This window comes from Arachis ipaensis, chromosome B10, assembly GCF_059453495.1.
Source record: "Arachis ipaensis isolate K30076 ecotype BB chromosome B10, ASM5945349v1, whole genome shotgun sequence".
NCBI lineage: Eukaryota > Viridiplantae > Streptophyta > Magnoliopsida > Fabales > Fabaceae > Arachis > Arachis ipaensis.
Genome location: NC_142435.1, coordinates 57,330,246 through 57,350,586, shown reverse-complemented (window position 1 = coordinate 57,350,586; position 20,341 = coordinate 57,330,246). Strand labels below are relative to the sequence as shown.

Genomic DNA, 20,341 nt, shown 5'->3' with positions numbered 1-20,341 from the left:
TTGGACCATTTTCACTGAGAGGACGGATGGTAGCCATTGACAACGGTGATCCCCTAACATACAGCTTGCCATGGAAGGAGCCTTGCGTGCGTGAAGAAGAAGACAGTAGGAAAGCAGAGATTCAGAAGACAGAGCATCTCCAAAACCTCAACCTGTTCTCCATTACTGCATAACAAGTATTATTTAATCTATGCTCTTTTACTCATTCTAATTAAAACTAAGAATTGTTATTGATATCCTGACTAAGAGTTACAAGATAACCATAGCTTGCTTCAAGCCGACAATCTCTGTGGGATCGACCCTTACTCACGTAAGGTATTACTTGGACGACCCAGTGCACTTGCTGGTTAGTTGTGCGAAATTGCAAAAGTGTGATTGCGATTTCGTGCATCAAGTTTTTGGCGCCGTTGCCGGGATTGTTCGAGTTTGGACAACTGACGGTTTATTTTGTTACTTAGATTAGGAAATTTTTTTTTTGGTTTAGAGTCTTCCGTTTGAGTTTAGTCTTATATTTTAAGTTTGGTGTCAATTGCATAAGTTTATTTTTTTTCATTTTTTCGAATTATTAGTGTTCAAAGTATAAAAAATTTTTAAATTTGGTGTTCTTGGTGTTCATCTTGATATTCAAAGCTTCCTTGTTTGTTTTCTTTGTTTTGATCTAAAACTTTTAAGTTTGGTATCATTTTTACTGTTTTTCTCTTTCTTCATTAAATTCAAAAATATCTTCTCTTTTCATTTTAATTGATTTTCGAATTCTACCTTTAAAAATTCAGATTTTCATTTTAAAACTTCTTATTTTATCTCATCTTAGTTTTGGAATTTCAAAATTCAGATCTTTTTCAAAAATCATATCCAAGGTTTTTCAAATTTTCTTAATTAATCAATTATTCTAGTTCTCGAAACTTTTATTTTATTCTCTATTTATTTTAATTTATTTTATTTTATTCGGTTGCTTTTAATTAAATAAAATAAAATAAATAAAAATATAATTTATTCGCAATCCATATCAATTCCATTTTCTCCATCATGGACATAAGTGGAAAGGAACAGTCCAGAAGGACTTTGGGGTCATATGCTAACCCCATTACCGCTGCATACGGGAGTAGTATCTGTATACCTTCCATCAAAGCAAGAAGTTTTGAGCTAAATCCTCAGCTCATTGTCATGGTGTAGCAAAATTGCCAGTATTTTGGTCTTCCACAGGAAGAACCTACTGAGTTTCTGGCGCAGTTCTTGCAAATTGCTGACACAGTGCGTGATAAGGAGGTAGATCAGGATGTATACAGATTATTACTGTGTCCATTTGCTGTAAAAGATCAAGCTAAGAGGTGGTTAAATAACTAACCCACAGCAAGCATAAGAACATGGAAACAGTTATCAGACAAATTTCTGAATCAATATTTCCCTCCAAAAAGGATAACACAGCTAAGGCTGGACATCCAAGGCTTTAAACAAGAGGATGACGAATCTCTTTATGACGCTTGGGAGAGGTACAGAGGGATGCTAAGGAAATGCCCCACTGAAATGTTTTCAAAGTGGGTGCAGTTAGACATCTTCTACTACGGGCTTACAGAAAAAGCTCAGATATCTCTAGACCACTCAGCTGGTGGATCTATTGATGAGTGGATAATTTATACGCTTTTTGGCATTGTTTTTAGTATGTTTTTAGTAGGATCTAGTTACTTTTAGTGATGTTTTCATTAGTTTTTACGTTAAATTCACATTTCTGGACTTTACTATGAGTTTGTGTGTTTTTCTATGATTTCAGGTATTTTCTGGCTGAAATTGAGGGACTTGAGCAAAAATCATATTCAGAGGTTGAAGAAGGACTGCTGATGCTATTGGATTCTGACCTCCCTGCACTCAAAATGGATTTTCTGGAGCTACAGAACTCAAAATGGTGCGCTTCTAATTGCGTTGAAAAGTAGACATCCAGGGCTTTCTAGCAATATATAATAGTCCATACTTTGCCCAATTTTAGATGACGCAAACTGGCGTTCAACGCCAGCTCTCTGCCCAATTCTGGCGTCCAGCGCCAGAAACAAGTTGCAAAGTGGAGTTCAACGCCCAAACTGGCACAAAAGCTGGCGTTCAACTCCAAGAATGACCTCTCCACGTGTAGACTTCAAGCTCAGCCCAAGAACACACCAAGTGGGCCCCGGAAGTGGATTTATGCATCAATTACTTACTTCTGTAAACCCTAGTAGCTAGTTAATTATAAATAGGACTTTTTACTATTGTATTAGAGATCTTTGGACGCCTGGTTCTTAGATCAGAGGGGCTGGCCATTCGGCCATGCCTGGACCTTTCACTTATGTATTTTTAACGGTAGAGTCTCTACACTCCATAGATTAAGGTGTGGAGCTCTGCTGTTCCTCACGAATTAATGCAAAGTACTACTGTTTTCTATTCAATTCAACTTATTCCACTTCTAAGATATTCATTCGCACTTCAACCTGAATGTGATGAACGTGACAATCATCATCATTCCCTATGAACGCGTGCCTGACAACCACTCCCGTTCTACCTTCGATTGAACGAGTATCTCTTAGATTACTAATACAGGGGACTGAGTCCGAGATATTGGGATCTTCGTGGTATAAGCTAGATTGATGGCGACATTCATGAGAATCCGGAAAGTCTAAACCTTGTCCGTGGTATTCCGAGTAGGATTCTGGAATTGAATGACTGTGACGAGCTTCAAACTCACGAGTGCTGGGCGTAGTGACAGACGCAAAAGGATAGTAAATCCTATTCCAGTATGATCGAGAACCTCCAGATGATTAGCCATGCAGTGACAGCGCATCGGACCATTTTCACAGGGAGGAATAGGATGCAACCAACGACAAAGGTGATGCCTCCAGACGATTAGCCGTGCTGTGACAGAGCATTTGGATCATTTTCCCGAGAGAGATCGAAAGTAGCCATTGGCACCGGTGACATCCTTACATAAAGCTAGCCATAGAAAGGAGTAAGATTGATTGGATGAAGATAGCAGGAAAGCAGAGGTTCAGAGGAACGAAAGCATCTCTACACGCTTATCTGAAATTCTACCCAATGAATTACATAAGTATTTCTATCCTTATTTTAGTATTATTTTCGAAAACCCCATTACTATTTTATATCTGCCTGACTGAGATTTACAAGGTGACCATAGCTTGCTTCATACCAACAATCTCCGTGGGATTCGACCCTTACTCACGTAAGGTATTATTTGGATGACCCAGTGCACTTGCTGGTTAGTTGTGCGAAGTTGTGAACCATGGTATTGGCATCATGTTTTTGGCGCCATTACCAGGGAAAGAAAGAGCAATGAATTTTACATAATCAAAGTGTAATCACAATTTCTGCGCACCAAGTTTTTGGCGCCGTTGCCGAGGATTGTTCGAGTTTGGACAACTGACGGTTCATCTTGTTGCTCAGATTGGGTAACTTTCTTTTCGTTTTCTTTTTAAAAAGTTTTCAAAAATTTTTCAAAAATTTCTCATCTATTTTCGAAAAAAAAAATATTTTCAAAAATATATTTTTCTTCAGAATTTTTAAGAATGAATTCTAGTGTTTCATGAAGCATGCTGAAGCCTGGCTGGCTGTAGGGTATGTCAGGCGTGTCATGTTTGAATTACACTCATATTTTTACTAAAGCTTGGCTAGCTATTAAGCCATGCCTGACCCTTTGACTGGAGCTTTAGACTAAAGAGCATAAGATTCCTGGAATTCATATTAAAAATTTTGGAATCCTTATTTTTGTTTTTCAAATAATTTTCGAAAAAAAATACAAAAAAATTAGAAAATCATAAAAATCAAAAATATTTTGTGTTTCTTGTTTGAGTCTTGAGTCATGTTATAAGTTTGGTGTCAATTGCATGTGCATCTTGCATTTTTCGAAAATTCTCATGCATTCATAGTGTTCTTCATGATCTTCAAGTTGTTCTTGGTAAGTCTTCTTGTTTGATCTTTGCATTTGCATGTTTTGTGTCTTTTCTTGTTTTTCATATGCATTCTAGAATTCTTAGTGTCTAAGCATTAAAGAATTCTAAGTTTAGTGTCTTGCATGTTTTCCTTGCATTAAAAATTTTTCAAAAATATGTTCTTGGTGTTCATCTTGACATTCAAAGTGTTCTTGGTGTCCATCTTGACATTCATAGCATTCTTGCATGCATTCATTTTTTTAATCTAAAAATTTCATGCATTGCATCATTCTTCTTGTTTTTCTCTCTCATTATTAAAAATTCAAAAATAAAAAAAATATCTTTCCCTTTTTCTCTCTTAAAATTTCGAAAATTAGATTTGACTTTCTCAAAAATTTTTAAAATCTAGTTGTTTTTATGAGTCAAATCAAATTTTCAATTTAAAAATCTTATCTTTTTCAAAAATCAAATCTTTTTCATTTTTCTTAAGTTATTTTCGAAAATTTTAAAAATATTTTTCAAAAATATTTTTCTTATTTTTGTATCAAATTTTCGAAAATAACAATAACAATTAATGTTTTGATTCAAAAAATTTCAAGTTTGTTACTTACTTGTTAAGAAAGATTCAAACTTTAAGTTCTAGAATCATATCTTGTGATTTCTTGTGAATCAAGTCATTAATTGTGATTTTAAAAATCAAATCTTTTTCAAAACTAATTTCAACCATATCTTTTTCAAAAATATGATTTCAAAATATCTTTTCTAACTTCCTAACTTCTTATCTTTTCAAAATTTATTTCAACTAACTAACTAACTTTTTGTTTGTTTCTTATCTTTTTCAAAACCACCTAACTAACTCTCTCTCTCTCTAATTTTCGAAAACATCTTCCCTCTTTTTCAAAATTTCTTTTTAATTAATTAATTATTTTAATTCTTAATTTTAATTTTCGAAAATTACTAACCTTTTTCAAAAACTATTTTCGAAAATCACTAACTCTTTTTCAAAAATTATTTTCGAAAATCCTCTCCTTCTCTCCTCTTATTCTATTTATTTTTTCATCTACTAACATCTCTTCCTCACATCACTCACCAAATTCGAACCCCCTCTTCTATCTGTGTTCGAATTTTTCTTCTTCTTCTTTTTCTACTAACAATAAGGAACCTCTTTACTGTGATATAGAGGATTCCCCTTCTTTTCTTTTTCTCTTCTCTTTCTTATGAGCAGGGACAAAGAAAAAGGCATTCCTGTTGAAGCTGATCCAGAACCTGAAAGGACTCTGAAGAGGAAACTAAGAGAAGCTAAATTACAACAATCCAGAGACAACCTTATTGAAAATTTCGAACAAGTAAAGGAGATGGCAGCCGAACCTAACAACAATAATGCAAGGAGAATGCTTGGAGACTTTACTGCACCTAATTCCAATTTACATGGAAGAAGCATCTCCATTCCTGCCATTGGAGCAAACAACTTTGAGCTGAAACCTCAGCTAGTTTCTCTGATGCAGCAGAACTGCAAGTTTCATGGACTTCCATCTGAAGATCCTTTTCAGTTCTTAACTGAATTCTTGCAGATATGTGATACTGTTAAGACTAATGGAGTAGATCCTGAAGTCTACAGGCTCATGCTTTTCCCTTTTGCTATAAGAGACAGAGCTAGAGTGTGGTTGGACTCTCAACCCAAAGATAGCCTGAACTCTTGGGATAAGCTGGTCACGGCTTTCTTAGCCAAGTTCTTTCCTCCTCAAAAGCTGAGCAAGCTTAGAGTGGATGTTCAAACCTTCAAACAGAAAGATGGTGAATCCCTATATGAAGCTTGGGAAAGATACAAACAGTTGACCAAAAAGTGTCCCTCTGACATGCTTTCAGAATGGACCATCCTGGATATATTCTATGATGGTTTGTTTGAGTTATCAAAGATGTCATTGGATACATTCACCTAAAGAAAACGCCTTGCTATTGCTAATAACCAGTTTATGTACACTTCTGAGAGGAATCCTGTGAGTAATGGGATGCCTATGAAGAAGGGAGTTCTTGAAATTGATACTCTGAATGCCATACTGGCTCAGAACAAAGTATTGACTCAGCAAGTCAATATGATTTCTCAGAGTCTGAATGGAATGCAAGTTGCATCCAACAGTACTCAAGAGGCATCTTCTGAAGAAGAAGCTTATGATCCTGAGAATCCTGCAATAGCAGAGGTAAATTATATGGGTGAACCTTATGGAAATACATATAATCCATCATGGAGAAATCACCCAAATCTCTCATGGAAGGATCAAAAGCCTCAACAAGGCTTTAATAATGGTGGAAGAAATAGGTTTAGCAATAGCAAGCCTTTTCCATCATTCACTCAGCAACAGACAGAGAATTCTGAGCAGAATCCATCTAGCTTAGCAAATTTAGTCTCTGACCTATCTCAGGCCACTGTGAGTTTCATGAATGAAACAAGGTCTTCCATTAGAAATTTGGAAGCACAAGTAGGCCAGCTGAGTAAAAGAATCACTGAAATCCCTCCTAGTACTCTCCCAAGCAATGCAGAAGAGAATCCAAAAGGAGAGTGCAAGGCCATTGACATAAGCACCATGGCCGAACCTGTAAGGGAAGGAGAGGACGTGAATCCTAAGGAGGAAGACCTCCTGGGACATCCAATGATCAATAAGGAGCTTCCCTCTGAGGAACCTAAGGAATCTGAGACTCATCTAGAGACCATAGAGATTCCATTGAAACTCCTTATGCCATTCATGAGCTCTGATGAGTATTCCTCTTCTGAAGAGAATGAGGATGTTACTGAAGAGCAAGCTGCCAAGTTCCTTGGTGCAATCATGAAGCTAAATGCCAAATTATATGGTATTGAGACTTGGGAAGATGAACTTCTCTTGTTCACCAATGAACTAAGTGATCTGGATCAACTGACATTGCCTCAAAAGAGACAGGATCCTGGAAAGTTCATAATACCTTGTACCATAGGCACCATGATCTTTAAGGCTCTGTGTGACATTGGTTCAGGAATAAACCTCATGCCCCTCTCTGTAATAGAGAAACTGGAAATCTATGGGGTGCAAGCTGCTAAAATCTCATTAGAGATGGCAGATAATTCAAGAAAATAGGCTTATGGACAAGTAGAGGACGTGTTAGTAAAGGTTGAAGGCCTTTACATCCCTGCTGATTTCATAGTCCTGGATACTGGAAAGGAAGTGGATGAATCCATCATCCTAGGAAGACCTTTCCTAGCCACAGCAAGAGCTGTGATTGATGTGGACAGAGGAGAATCGATCCTTCAATTGAATGAGGACAACCTTGTGTTCATAACTCAAGGATCTCTCTCCGCATCCATGGAGAAGAAGCATAAAAAGCTTCTCTCAAAGCAGAGTCACATAAAGCCCCCACAGTCAAACTCTAAGTTTGGTGTTGGGAGGCCACAACCAAACTCTAAGTTTGGTGTTGAACTCCCATATCCAAACTCTAAGTTTGGTATTGGGAGGTCTCAACAAAGCTCTGCACATCTGTGAGGCTCCATGAGAGCCCATTGTCAAGCTATTGACATTAAAGAAGCGCTTGTTGGGAGGCAACCCAATTTCTATTTATCTAACTATATTTTTCTTAGTTATATGTCTTTATAGGTTCATGATCATTTGGAGTCACAAAATAAATATAAAAATTGAAAACGGAATCAAAAACAGCAGAAGAAAAATCACACCCTGGAGGAAGCATCTGCCTGGTGTTCAACGCGAGAACAGAGCATGGTTCTAGCGCTGAACGCCCAAAATGGGCAGTATCTGGGCGCTGAACGCCCAAAATGGGCACCAATCTGGCGCTGAACACCCAGAGTTGTGTGCAAGGGCATTTTGCATGCCTAAATTGGTGCAGGGATGTAAATGCCTTGACACCTCAAGATCTGTGGACCTCACAGGATCATCTCAGGATCTGTAGACCCCACAGGATCCCCACCTTCCTTCCTCATAATCCTAGTTTTTTTCCACATCTTCTTCTTCATCTATTCCTTCTTCTTTTGCTCGAGGGCGAGCAACATTCTAAGTTTGGTGTGGTAAAACAATTATGTAAAGGATCTATAGCTCAGTGGTAGAACATGTGGCTGCAAATCAAGAGATCCCTGAGATACCTCAGGGGATGCACTTTCCTCCACATAGTTATTGGAAGCAACTGAAGATAGAAATACCAAAAATCACTAGGAATCAAGCCACAAAGGCAAGGAAGAGACATAGAAGAGCTCAAGAACATCATTGGTTCCTCAAGAAAGAAACGCCATCATCACTAAGGTGGACTCATTCCTTGTTCTTACTTTCTCTGTTTTTCGTTTTCTATGTTAAGTGCTTATCCATGTTTGTGTCTTCATTACATGATCATTAGTAGTTAGTAACTATGTCTTAAAGTTATGAATGTCCTATGAATCCATCACCTCTCTTAAATGGAAAATGTTTTAATTCAAAAGAACAAGAAGTACATGAGTTTCGAATTTATCCTTGAACTTAGCTTAATTATATTGATGTGGTGACAATGCTTCTTGTTTTCTGAATGTATGCTTGAACAGTGCATATGTCTTTTGAAGTTGTTGTTTAAGAATGTTAAATATGTTGGCTCTTGAAAGAATGATGACTAGGAGACATGTTATTTGATAATCTGAAAAATCATAAAAATGATTCTTGAAGCAAGAAAAAGCAGCAAAGAACAAAGCTTGCAGAAAAAAAATATATATATATATATAGGCAAAAAAAATAGAAAGAAAAAGCAAGCAGAAAAAGCCAAAAGCTCTTAAAACCAAGAGGCAAGAGCAAAAAGCCAATAACCCTTAAAACCAAAAGGCAAGGGCAAATAAAAAGGATCCCAAGGCTTTGAGCATTAGTGGATAGGAGGGTCTAAAGGAATAAAATCCTGGTCTAAGCGGCTAAACCGAGCTGTCCCTAACCATGTGCTTGTGGCGTGTAGGTGTCAAGTGAAAACTTGAGACTGAGCGGTTAAAGTCAAGGTCCAAAGCAAAAAAAGAGTGTGCTTAAGAACCCTGGACACCTCTAATTGGGGACTTTAGCAAAGCTGAGTCACAATCTGAAAAGGTTCACCCAATTATGTGTCTGTGGCATTTATGTATCCGGTGGTAATACTGGAAAACAAAGTGCTTAGGGCCACGGCCAAGACTCATAAAATAGTTGTGTTCAAGAATCATCATACTGAACTAGGAGAATCAATAACACTATTTGAACTCTGAGTTCCTATAGATGCCAATCATTCTGAACTTCAATGGATAAAGTGAGATGCCAAAACTATTCAAGAGGCAAAAAGCTATAAGTCCCGCTCATATGATTGAAGCTATGTTTCATTGATAGTTTGGAATTTATAGTATATTCTCTTCTTTTTATCCTATTTGATTTTCAGTTGCTTGGGGACAAGCAACAATTTAAGTTTGGTGTTGTGATGAGCGGATAATTTATACGCTTTTTGGCATTGTTTTTAGTAGGATCTAGTTACTTTTAGGGATGTTTTCATTAGTTTTTATGTTAAATTCACATTTTTGGACTTTACTATGAGTTTGTGTGTTTTTCTGTGATTTCAGGTATTTTCTGGCTGAAATTGAGGGACTTGAGCAAAAATCAGATTCAGAGGTTGAAGAAGGACTGCTGATGCTGTTAGATTCTAACCTCCCTGCACTCAAAATGGATTTTCTGGAGCTACAGAACTCAAAATAGCGTTCCAATTGCGTTGGAAAGTAGACATCCAGGGCTTTCCAGCAATATATAATAGTCCATACTTTGCCCAAGTTTAAACGACGCAAACTGGCGTTCAACGCCAGCTCTCTGCCCAATTCTGGTGTCCAGCGCCAGAAACAAGTTGCAAAGTGGAGTTCAACGCCCAAAATGGCACAAAAGCTGGCGTTCAACTCCAAGAATGACTCTCCACATGTAGACTTCAAGCTCAGCCCAAGCACACACCAAGTGGGCCCCAGAAGTGGATTTATGCATCAATTACTTACTTCTGTAAACCCTAGTAGCTAGTTTATTATAAATAGGACTTTTTACTATTGTATTAGAGATCTTTGGATGCCTGGTTCTTAGATCAGAGGGGCTGGCCATTCGGCCATGCCTGGACCATTCACTTATGTATTTTTAACGGTAGAGTCTCTACACTCCATAGATTAAGGTGTGGAGCTCTGCTGTTCCTCAAGAATTAATGCAAAGTACTACTGTTTTCTATTCAATTCAACTTATTCCACTTCTAAGATATTCATTCGCACTTCAACCTGAATGTGATGAACGCGACAATCATCATCATTCCCTATGAACGCGTGCCTGACAACCACTCCCGTTCTACCTTCAATTGAACGAGTATCTCTTAGATTACTAATACAGGGGACCGAGTCCGAGATATTGGGATCTTCGTGGTATAGCTAGGTTGATGGCGGCATTCATGAGAATCCAGAAAGTCTAAACTTTGTCCGTGGTATTCCGAGTAGGATTCTGGGATTGAATGACTGTGACGAGCTTCAAACTCACGAGTGCTGGGCGTAGTGACAGACGCAAAAGGATAGTAAATCCTATTCCAGTATGATCGAGAACCTCCAGATGATTAGCCATGCAGTGACAGCGCATCGGACCATTTTCACAGGGAGGAATAGGATGCAACCAACGACAAAGGTGATGCCTCCAGACGATTAGCCGTGCTGTGACAGAGCATTTGGATCATTTTCTCGAGAGAGATCGAAAGTAGCCATTGGCACCGATGACATCCTTACATAAAGCTAGCCATATAAAGGAGTAAGATTGATTGGATGAAGATAGCAGGAAAGCAGAGGTTCAGAGGAACGAAAGCATCTCTACACGCTTATCTGAAATTCTACCCAATGAATTACATAAGTATTTCTATCCTTATTTTAGTATTATTTTCGAAAACCCCATTACTATTTTATATCTGCCTGACTGAGATTTACAAGGTGACCATAGCTTGCTTCATACCAACAATCTCCGTGGGATTCGACCTTTACTCACGTAAGGTATTACTTGGATGACCCAGTGCACTTGCTGGTTAGTTGTGCGAAGTTATGAACCATGGTATTGGCATCATGTTTTTGGCGCCATTACCAGGGAAAGAAAGAGTAATGAATTTTACATAATCAAAGTGTAATCACAATTTCTGCGCACCATCTATACACATGAGAAAGACTATTGAAGAGGCTCAAGAGCTTATCGATACAGTTGCTAGAAATCAGCATTTGTATATAAGTAGTCAGTCCTCCATGAAAGAAGAAGCTAAGGCAGTATCAACTGACTTTAGTCCTCAGGAACAAGTTGCTGAACTCAATCAGCAACTATCTTCTATAACAAGGCAGTTAGCAGAATTTAAGGAGATGCTACAAGAAACCAAAAATGCTAACAAGGATATGGAATCACAATTGAATCAGATAAAACAGCATTTATCAAAACTGGCGTTAAACCCCAGTCCATGTCCAGTTCTGGCGTTCAAACGCCAGAAAGGGGAGGGAATCTGGCGTTAAACGCCCATCCAACCCCCAAGCCTGGCATTCAAACACCAATGAGGGATCAGACACCTGCAAGTGCTAATGGTAACCCCTCTAAGAAGGCTTCTCCAACCACCTCTATAGGGAATAAACCTGCAGCAACTAATGTTGAAGAATACAAAGCCAAGATGCCTTATCCTCAGAAACTCCGCCAAGAGGAACAAGATAAAAAATTTGCCCGTTTTGCAGACTATCTCAGGACTCCTGAAATCAAGATTTCGTTTGCAGAGGCACTTGAGCAAATACCTGCTTATGCTAAGTTCATGAAAGAGATCTTAAGTCATAAGAAGGATTGGAGAGAAACTGAAAAAGTCTTCCTGACTGAAGAGTGCAGTGCAGTCATTTTAAAGAGCTTACCAGAAAAGCTTAAGGATCCTGGGAGCTTTATGATACCATGCACATTAGAGGGTACTTGTACCAAGACAGCTCTATGTGATCTTGGGGCAAGTATCAAATTAATCCCTGCATCCACTATCAGAAAGCTTGGCTTGACTGAAGAGGTCAAACCAACCCAGATCTATCTTCAACTTACTGATGGCTCCATTAAATACCCATCAGGCATAATTGAGGATATGATTGTCACAGTTGGGCCATTTGCCTTTTTCACTGACTTTGTAGTGCTGGAAATGGAGGAGCACAAGAGTGCAATTCTCATTCTAGGAAGACCTTTTCTAGCAACTGGATGAACCCTCATTGATGTCCAAAAAGGGAAAGTGACCTTGAGAGTCAATGAGGATGAGTTTAGGCTGAATGTTGTTGAGGCAATGAAGCATCCAGACACATCAAAAGACTGCATGAGTGTTGATATTATTGACTCCCTGGTAGAGGAGAACAACATGGTTAAGAGTCTCGAATCAGAGCTAGAAGACATCTTTAAAGATGTTCAGCCAGATCTGGAGGAATCAGAGGAAATAAAAGAACCTCTGAAAATTCCTCAGGAAGAGGAGAAACCTCATAAACCCGAGCTTAAACCACTACCACCATCCCTGAAATATGCATTTCTGGGAGAAGGTGACACTTTTCCGATGATCATAAGCTCTGCTTTAAACCCACAGGAAGAGAAAGCACTACTTCAAGTGCTAAGGACACACAAGACAGCTCTTGGGTGGTCCATAAGTGATCTTAAGGGCATCAGCCCAACAAGATGCATGCACAAGATTCTATTGGAGGACGATGCTAAGCCAGTGGTTCAACCACAGAGGCGGCTAAATCCGACCATGAAGGAGGTTGTGCAGAAAGAGGTCACCAAGTTACTGGAGACTGGGATTATTTATCCTATTTCTGATAGTCCCTGGGTGAGCCCTGTCCAAGTTGTCCCCAAGAAGGGAGGCATGACAATGGTTCATAATGAAAAGAATGAACTGGTTCCTACAAGAACAGTTACAGGGTGGCATATGTGTATTGACTACAGAAGGCTCAATACAGCCACTAGGAAGGATCACTTTCCTTTACCATTCATAGACCAGATGCTAGAGAGACTAGCAGGTCATGAATATTACTGCTTTTTGGATGGCTATTCAGGTTACAACCAAATTGCAGTAGATCCTTAGGACCAAGAGAAGACAACATTCACATGTCCTTCTGGAGTATTTGCCTATAGAAGGATGCCTTTTGGTCTGTGCAACGCACCTGCAACCTTTCGGAGGTGCATGCTCTCTATCTTCTCTGATATGGTAGAGAAATTTCTGAAAGTCTTCATGAATGACTTCTCAGTATTTGGAGACTCATTCAGCTCCTGCCTTGACCATTTAGCACTTGTTCTGAAAAGGTGCCAAGAGACCAACCTAGTTTTAAACTGGGAAAAATGTTACTTTATGGTGACTAAAGGAATTGTCCTTGGGCATAAAATTTTAAACAAGGGAATAGAGGTGGATCAAGCTAAAGTAGAGGTAATTGAAAAATTACCACCACCTGCCAATGTTAAGGCAATCAGAAGCTTTCTGGGGCATGCAGGATTCTATAGGAGGTTTATAAGGTGTTTTTCAAAAATTACAAAACCTATGAGTAATCTACTAGCTGCTTGGTGCACGAAATTGTGACCATCAATGGCGCCAACAACTTGGTACGCACAATTGTAATCTCAACTCTTTATCACAACTCCACACAACTAACCAGCAAGTGCACTGGGTCATCCAAGTAATAAACCTTACGCGAGTAAGGGTCGATCCCACAGAGATTGTCGGCTCGAAGCAAGCTATGGTCATCTTGTAAATCTCAGTCAGGCGGATTCAAATGGTTATGGAGATTTGATAATTAAAAGATAGATAAAATATAAAATAAAGATAGAGATACTTATGTAATTCATTGGTGAGAATTTCAAATAAGCGTATGAAGATGCTTTGTTCCTCCTGAACCTCTGCTTTCCCATTGCCTTCTTCCAATCATTCATACTGCCTTCCATGGCAAGCTTATGTTGGGTTTCACCGTTGTCAATGGCTACCTCCCGTCCTCTCAGTGAAAATGGTCCTGATGCACTGTCACCACATCGGCTAATCAGCTATTGGTTCTCGATCATGTCGGAATAGGATCCATTAATCCTTTTGTGTCTGTCACACACCCCACACTCACGAGTTTGAAGCTCGTCACAGTCATCACATCCCAGATCCTACTCAGAATACCACAGACAAGGTTTAGACTTTCCGAATCTCAAGAATGCTGCCAATTGATTCTTGCCTATACCACGAAGACTCTGATTTCATGGAATAGAAGACTCGGTTGTCAGGCGAGGTAACCATGCGTCATGAACCAGAAGGCTAAGAGATAAACATTCAAGCTTGATTGCATGTAGAACGGAGGTGGTTGTCAGGCACGCGTTCATAGGGGAGAATGGTGATGAGTGTCACATAATCATCACATTCATCATGTTCTTGGGTACGAATGAATATCTTAGAACAAGAAGTAGGCGTGAATTGAATAGAAAACAGTAGTAATTGCATTAATTCATGAAGAACAGCAGAGCTCCACACCTTAATCTATGGTGTATAGAAACTCCACCGTTGAAAATACATAAGAACAAAAGGGTCTAGGAATGGCCGTGAGGCTAGCCCCCAAACGTGAAAAGGTCTATCAAAGTATATCAAGTGTAAAAATACAATAGCAAAAGGTCCTATTTATAGAAAACTAGTAGCCTAGGGTTACAGAAATAGGTAATTAATGCAGAAATCTTCTTCCGGGACCACTTGGTGTGTGCTTGGGCTGAGCATTGAAGCTTTCACATGTAGAGACTTTTCTTGGAGTTAAACGCCAGCTTTTGTGCCAGTTTGGGCATTTAACTCCAGCTTTTGTGCCAGTTCTGGCGTTTTGACGCCAGAATTCTTAAGCTAACTTGGAACGCCTGTTTGGGCCATCAAATCTCGGGCAAAGTATAGACTATTATAAATTTCGGAAAAGCCCAGAATGTCTACTTTCCAACGCAATTAAGAGCGAGCCAATTGGGCTTCTGTAGCTCCAGAAAATCCACTTAGAGTGCAGGGAGGTCGGAATCCAACAGCATCTGTAGTCCTTTTTCAGCCTCTAAATCAGATTTTTGCTCAGGTCCCTCAATTTCAGCCAGAAAATACCTGAAATCACAGAAAAATACACAAACTCATAGTAAAGTCCAGAAATGTAATTTTTATTTAAAAACTAATAAAAACATAATAAAAACTTACTAAAATATACTAAAAACATACTAAAAACAATGCCAAAAAGCGTATAAATTATCCGCTCATCACAACACCAAACTTAAATTATTGCTTGTCCCCAAGAAACTAAAAATCAAATAGGATAAAAATAATAGAATGTACAATGAATTCCAAAAACATCTATGAAGATCAGTATTAATTAGATGAGCGGGGCTTTTAGCTTTTTACTTCTGAACAGTTTTGGCATCTCACTTTATCCCTTGAAGTTCAGAATGATTGGCATCTATAGGAACTCAGAATTCAGATAGTGTTATTAATTCTCCTAGTTAAGTATGTTGATTCTTGAACACAGCTACTTTATGAGTCTTGGCCGTGACTCAAAGCATTTTGTTTTCCAGTATTACCACCGGATACATAAATGCCACAGACACATAACTGGGTGAACCTTTTCAGATTGTGACTCAGCTTTGCTAGAGTCCCCAATTAGAGGAGTCCAGAGCTCTCAAGCACACTCTTTTTGCTTTTGGACCATGACTTTAACCGCTCAGTCTCAAGTTTTCACTTGACACCTTCACGCCACAAGCACATGGTTAAGGACAGCTTGGTTTAGCCGCTTAGGCCAGGATTTTATTCCTGTGGGCCCTCCTATCCACTGATGCTCAAAGCCTTGGATCCTTTTTATTTTACCCTTGCCTTTTGGTTTAAAGGGCTATTGGCTTTTTCTCCTTGCTTTTTTTTTTTCTTTTTCTTTCTCTCTTTTTTTTCGCCATTTTTTTCTTTTTTTTTTCGCAAGCTTTTCACTGCTTTTTCTTGCTTCAAGAATCATTTTTATGATTTTTCAGATTATCAATAGCATTTCTCCTTTTTTTATCATTCTTTCAAGAGCCAACAATTTTAACATTCATGAATCAACAATATCAAAAATATGCATTGTTCAAGCATTCTTTCAGAAAGACAAAAGTATTGCCACCACATCAGAATAATTAAACTGTTTTAAAATTTGAAATTCATGCACTTCTTTTCCTTTTCAATTAAAACACTCTTTTTTTAAGAAAGGTGATGGATTTATTTTCATAGCTTTAAGGCATAGACACTTAGACACTAGTGATCATTTAATAAAGACACAAACATAAATAGACATAAGGCATAATTTTCGAAAAAAAAATAGAAAATAAAGATCAAGGAAATTAAAGAACGGGTCTACCTTAGTGATGGCGGCTTGTTCTTCCTCTTGAAGATCTTATGGAGTGCTTGAGCTCCTCAATGTCTCTTCCTTGCCTTTGTTGCTCCTCTCTCATAACTCTTTGGTCTTCTCTAATTTCATGGAGGAGGATAGAATGCTCTTGGTGCTCCACCCTTAGTTGTCCCATATTAGAACTCAATTCTCCTAGGGAGGTGTTAATTTGCTTCCAATAGTTTTGTGGAGGAAAATGCATCCCTTGAGGTATCTCAGAAATTTCATGATGAGGAATTTTCTCATGCTCTTGTCCATGAGTGGGATCTCTTGTTTGCTCCATCCTTTTCTTAGTGATGGGCTTGTCCTCATTAATGAGGATGTCTTCCTCTATGTCAATTCCAGCTGAATTGCAGAGATGACAAATGAGATGAGGGAAGGCTAATCTTGCCAAAGTAGAGGACTTGTCCGCCACCTTGTAGAGTTATTGGGATATAACCTCATGAACTTCTACTTCCTCTCCAATCATGATGCTATGGATCATGATCGCCCGGTCTATAGTAACTTCAGATCGGTTGCTAGTAGGAATGATTGAGCGTTGGATGAACTCCAACCATCCCCTAACCATGGGCTTGAGGTCATGCCTTCTTAGTTGAACCGGCTTCCCTCATGAATCTCTCTTCCATTGAGCGTCCTCTTCACAAATGTCTACGAGGATTTGGTCCAACCTTTGATCAAAGTTGACCCTTCTAGTGTAGGGGTGTGCATCTCCTTACATCATTGGCAAGTTGAATGCCAACCTTACATTCTCCGGACTAAAATCTAAGCATTTCCCCCGAACCATTGTAAGTCAATTCTTTGGGTCCGGGTTCACACTTTGATCATGGTTCTTGGTGATCCATGCATTGGCATAGAACTCTTGAACCATTAAGATTCCGACTTGTTGAATGGGGTTGGTGAGAACTTCCCAACCTCTTCTTCGAATCTCATGTCGGATCTCTGGATATTCACCCTTTTTGAGTTTGAAAGGGACCTAGGGGATCACCTTCTTCTTGACCACAACTTCATAGAAGTGGTCTTGATGCACCCTTGAGATGAATCTCTCCATCTCCCATGACTCGGAAGTGGAAGCTTTTGCCTTCCCTTTCCTCTTTCTAGAGGTTTCTCCGGCCTTAGGTGCCATAAATGGTTATGGAAAAACAAAAAGTAATGCTTTTACCACACCAAACTTAGAAGGTTTGCTCGTCCTTGAGCAAAAGAAGAAAGAAGAGAGTAGAAGAAGAAGAGATAAAGGAGATTGAGGGGGCTTAGTATTTCGGCCAAGGGGGAGAAGTAGTGTGTATGTTGGGTGAAAATGAAGGAGTGAAGATAGGTTTATATAGGAGTGGAGAAGGGGGTATGGTTCGGCCATTATGGGTGGGTTTGGGAGGGAAAGTGGTTTGAATTTGAATGGTGAGGTAGGTGGGGTTTTATGAAGGATGGATGTGAGTGGTAAAGAGAATGGTGGGATTTGATAGGTGAGGGATTTTTTCGGAAGAGGTATTGAGGTGATTGATGAATGGGTGAAGAAGAGAGAGAGATGTGGGGTAGGTGGGGATCCTGTGGGGTCCACAGATCCTGAGGTGTCAAGGATTTTTCATTCCTGCACCAAGTGGCGTGCAAAACGCCCCTTTCTTCCAATCCTGGTGTTAAACGCCAGGTTGCTGCCCATTTCTGGCGTTTAACACCAGCTTCTTGCCATTTTCTGGTGTTAACACCAGTCTGGTGCCCATTTCTGGTGTTAAACGCCCAGAATGGTGCCAGACTGGGCGTTTAACGCCCATTCTGCTACCCTTACTGGCGTTTAAATGCCAGTAAGCTTCTCCTCCAGGGTGTTCTATTTTTCATTCTATTTTTCAGTCTGTTTTTGCTTTTTCAATTATTTTTGTGACTTCACATGATCATCAACCTACAGAAAACATAAAATAACAAAAGAAAATAGAAATTTAACATAGATAAGTAAAATTGGGTTGCCTCCCAATAAGTGCTTCTTTAATGTCAATAGCTTGACAGTGGGCTCTCAAGGAGCCTCACATATACTCAGAGCATGGCCTCCCAACACCAAACTTAGAGTTTGAATGTGGGGATTTTATTTGACTCTGCATTAAGAGAAGCTTTTCATGCATCTTCTCCATGGTTACAGAGGGAGATCCTTGAGCTTTAAACACAAAGAAGTCCTTATTCACTTGAAGGACCAATTCTCCTCTGTCAACATCAATCACAGCTTTTACTGTGGCTAGGAAGGGTCTGCCAAGGATGATGGATTCATCCACACACTTCCCAGTCTCTAGGATTATGAAATCAGTAGGGATGTAGTGGTCTTCAACCTTTACCAAGACATCCTCTACAAGTCCATAAGCCTGTTTCTTTGAATTGTTTGCCATCTCCAGTGAGATTCTTGCAGCTTGTACCTCAATGATCCCTAGCTTCTCCATTACAGAGAGAGGCATGAGGTTTATGCTTGACCCTAGGTCACACAGAGCTTTCTCAAAGGTTATGGCGCCTATGGTACAAGGTATTGAGAACTTTCCAGGATCTTGTCTCTTCAGAGGTAATTTCTGCCTAATCAAGTCATCCAGATCTTTAGTGAGTAATGGAGGTTCATTCTCCCAAGTCTCATTACCAAATAACTTGGCGTTTAGCTTCATGATTGTTCCAAGGTACTTAGCAAATTGCTCTACAGTAACATCTTCATCCTCTTCAGAGGAAGAATACTCATCAAAGCTCATGAATGGCAAGAGTAAATTCAATGGAATCTCTATGGTCTCTGTGTGAGCCTCAGATTCCTATGGTTTCTCAACAGGGAATTCCATGGAGGCCAATGGACGTCCATTGAGGTCTTCCTCAGTAGAGATCACTGCCTCTTCCTCCTCTCCAGGTTCGGCCATGTGAGACGTGTTTATGGCCTTGCACTCTCTCTTTGGATTCTCTTCTGTATTGCTTGGGAAAATACTAGGAGGGAGTTCAATAATTTTCTTACTCAGCTGACCCACTAGTGCCTCCAAATTTCTAATAGAGGACCTTGTTTCAGTCATGAAACTTTGAGTGGTTTTCATTAGATCAGATACTACAGTTGCTAATTCAGAGTGGCTCTGCTTAGAATTCTCTGTCTGTTGCTGAGAAGATGATGGAAAAGGTTTGCCATTGCTAAACCTATTTCTTCCACCATTATTGTTGTTGAAGCCTTGTTGAGGCCTCTGTTGATCCTTCCATGAAAGATTTGGATGATTTCTCCATGAAGGATTATAGGTGTTTCCATAGGAATCTCCCATGTAATTCACCTCTTCCATTGCTGGGTTCTCAGGATCATAAGCTTCTTCTTCAGGGGAAGCTTCCTTAGTACTGCCTGGTGCAGCTTGCATTCCAGACAGACTTTGAGAAATCATATTGACTTGCTGAGTCAATATTTTATTCTGAGCCAGTATAGCATTCAGAGTATCAATCTCAAGAACTCCTTTCTTCTGATTTGTCCCATTATTCACAGGGTTCCTTTCAGAAGTGTACATGAATTGGTTATTTGCAACCATCTCAATGAGTTCCTGAGCTTCTGCAGGCGTCTTCTTCAGATAAAGAGATCCTCCAGCAGAGCTGTCCAATGACATCTTAGACAGTTCAGACAGACCATCATAGAAGATACCGATGATGCTCCATTCAGAAAGCATGTCAGAAGGACACCTTCTGATCAATTGCTTGTATCTTTCCCAAGCTTCATAGAGGGATTCTCCTTCTTTCTGTCTGAAGGTTTAGACTTCCACTCTAAGCTTGCTCAATTTTTGAGGTGGAAAGAACTTTTCCAAGAAGGCATTTACTAGCTTTTCCCAAGAGTTCAGGCTTTCTTTGGATTGTGAATCCAAACATGTCCTAGCTCTGTCTCTTACAACAAAAGGAAAGAGCATAAGTCTGTAGACTTCAGGGTCAACCACATTGGTCTTGACAGTGTCACAGATTTGCAAGAATTCAGCTAAGAACTGATAAGGATCTTCCATTGGAAGTCCATGAAACTTGCAATTCTGTTGCATCAGAGAAACTAATTGAGGCTTAAGCTCAAAGTTGTTTACTCCAATGGCAGAGA

General features: G+C 39.3%; 2 non-coding genes across 2 annotated transcripts; one reads left to right on the top strand and one right to left on the bottom strand.

Moving 5' to 3' along the window:
• Positions 1–5,662: 5,662 nt before the first annotated feature.
• On the bottom strand, positions 5,663–5,770 carry LOC148580164 (small nucleolar RNA R71). The gene has a single exon (XR_015897595.1). It is a non-coding gene; the product is annotated as a small nucleolar RNA R71 (small nucleolar RNA).
• Positions 5,771–19,925: 14,155 nt separating this feature from the next.
• LOC148580163 (small nucleolar RNA R71) lies at positions 19,926–20,033 on the top strand. The gene has a single exon (XR_015896007.1). It is a non-coding gene; the product is annotated as a small nucleolar RNA R71 (small nucleolar RNA).
• Positions 20,034–20,341: the final 308 nt, after the last annotated feature.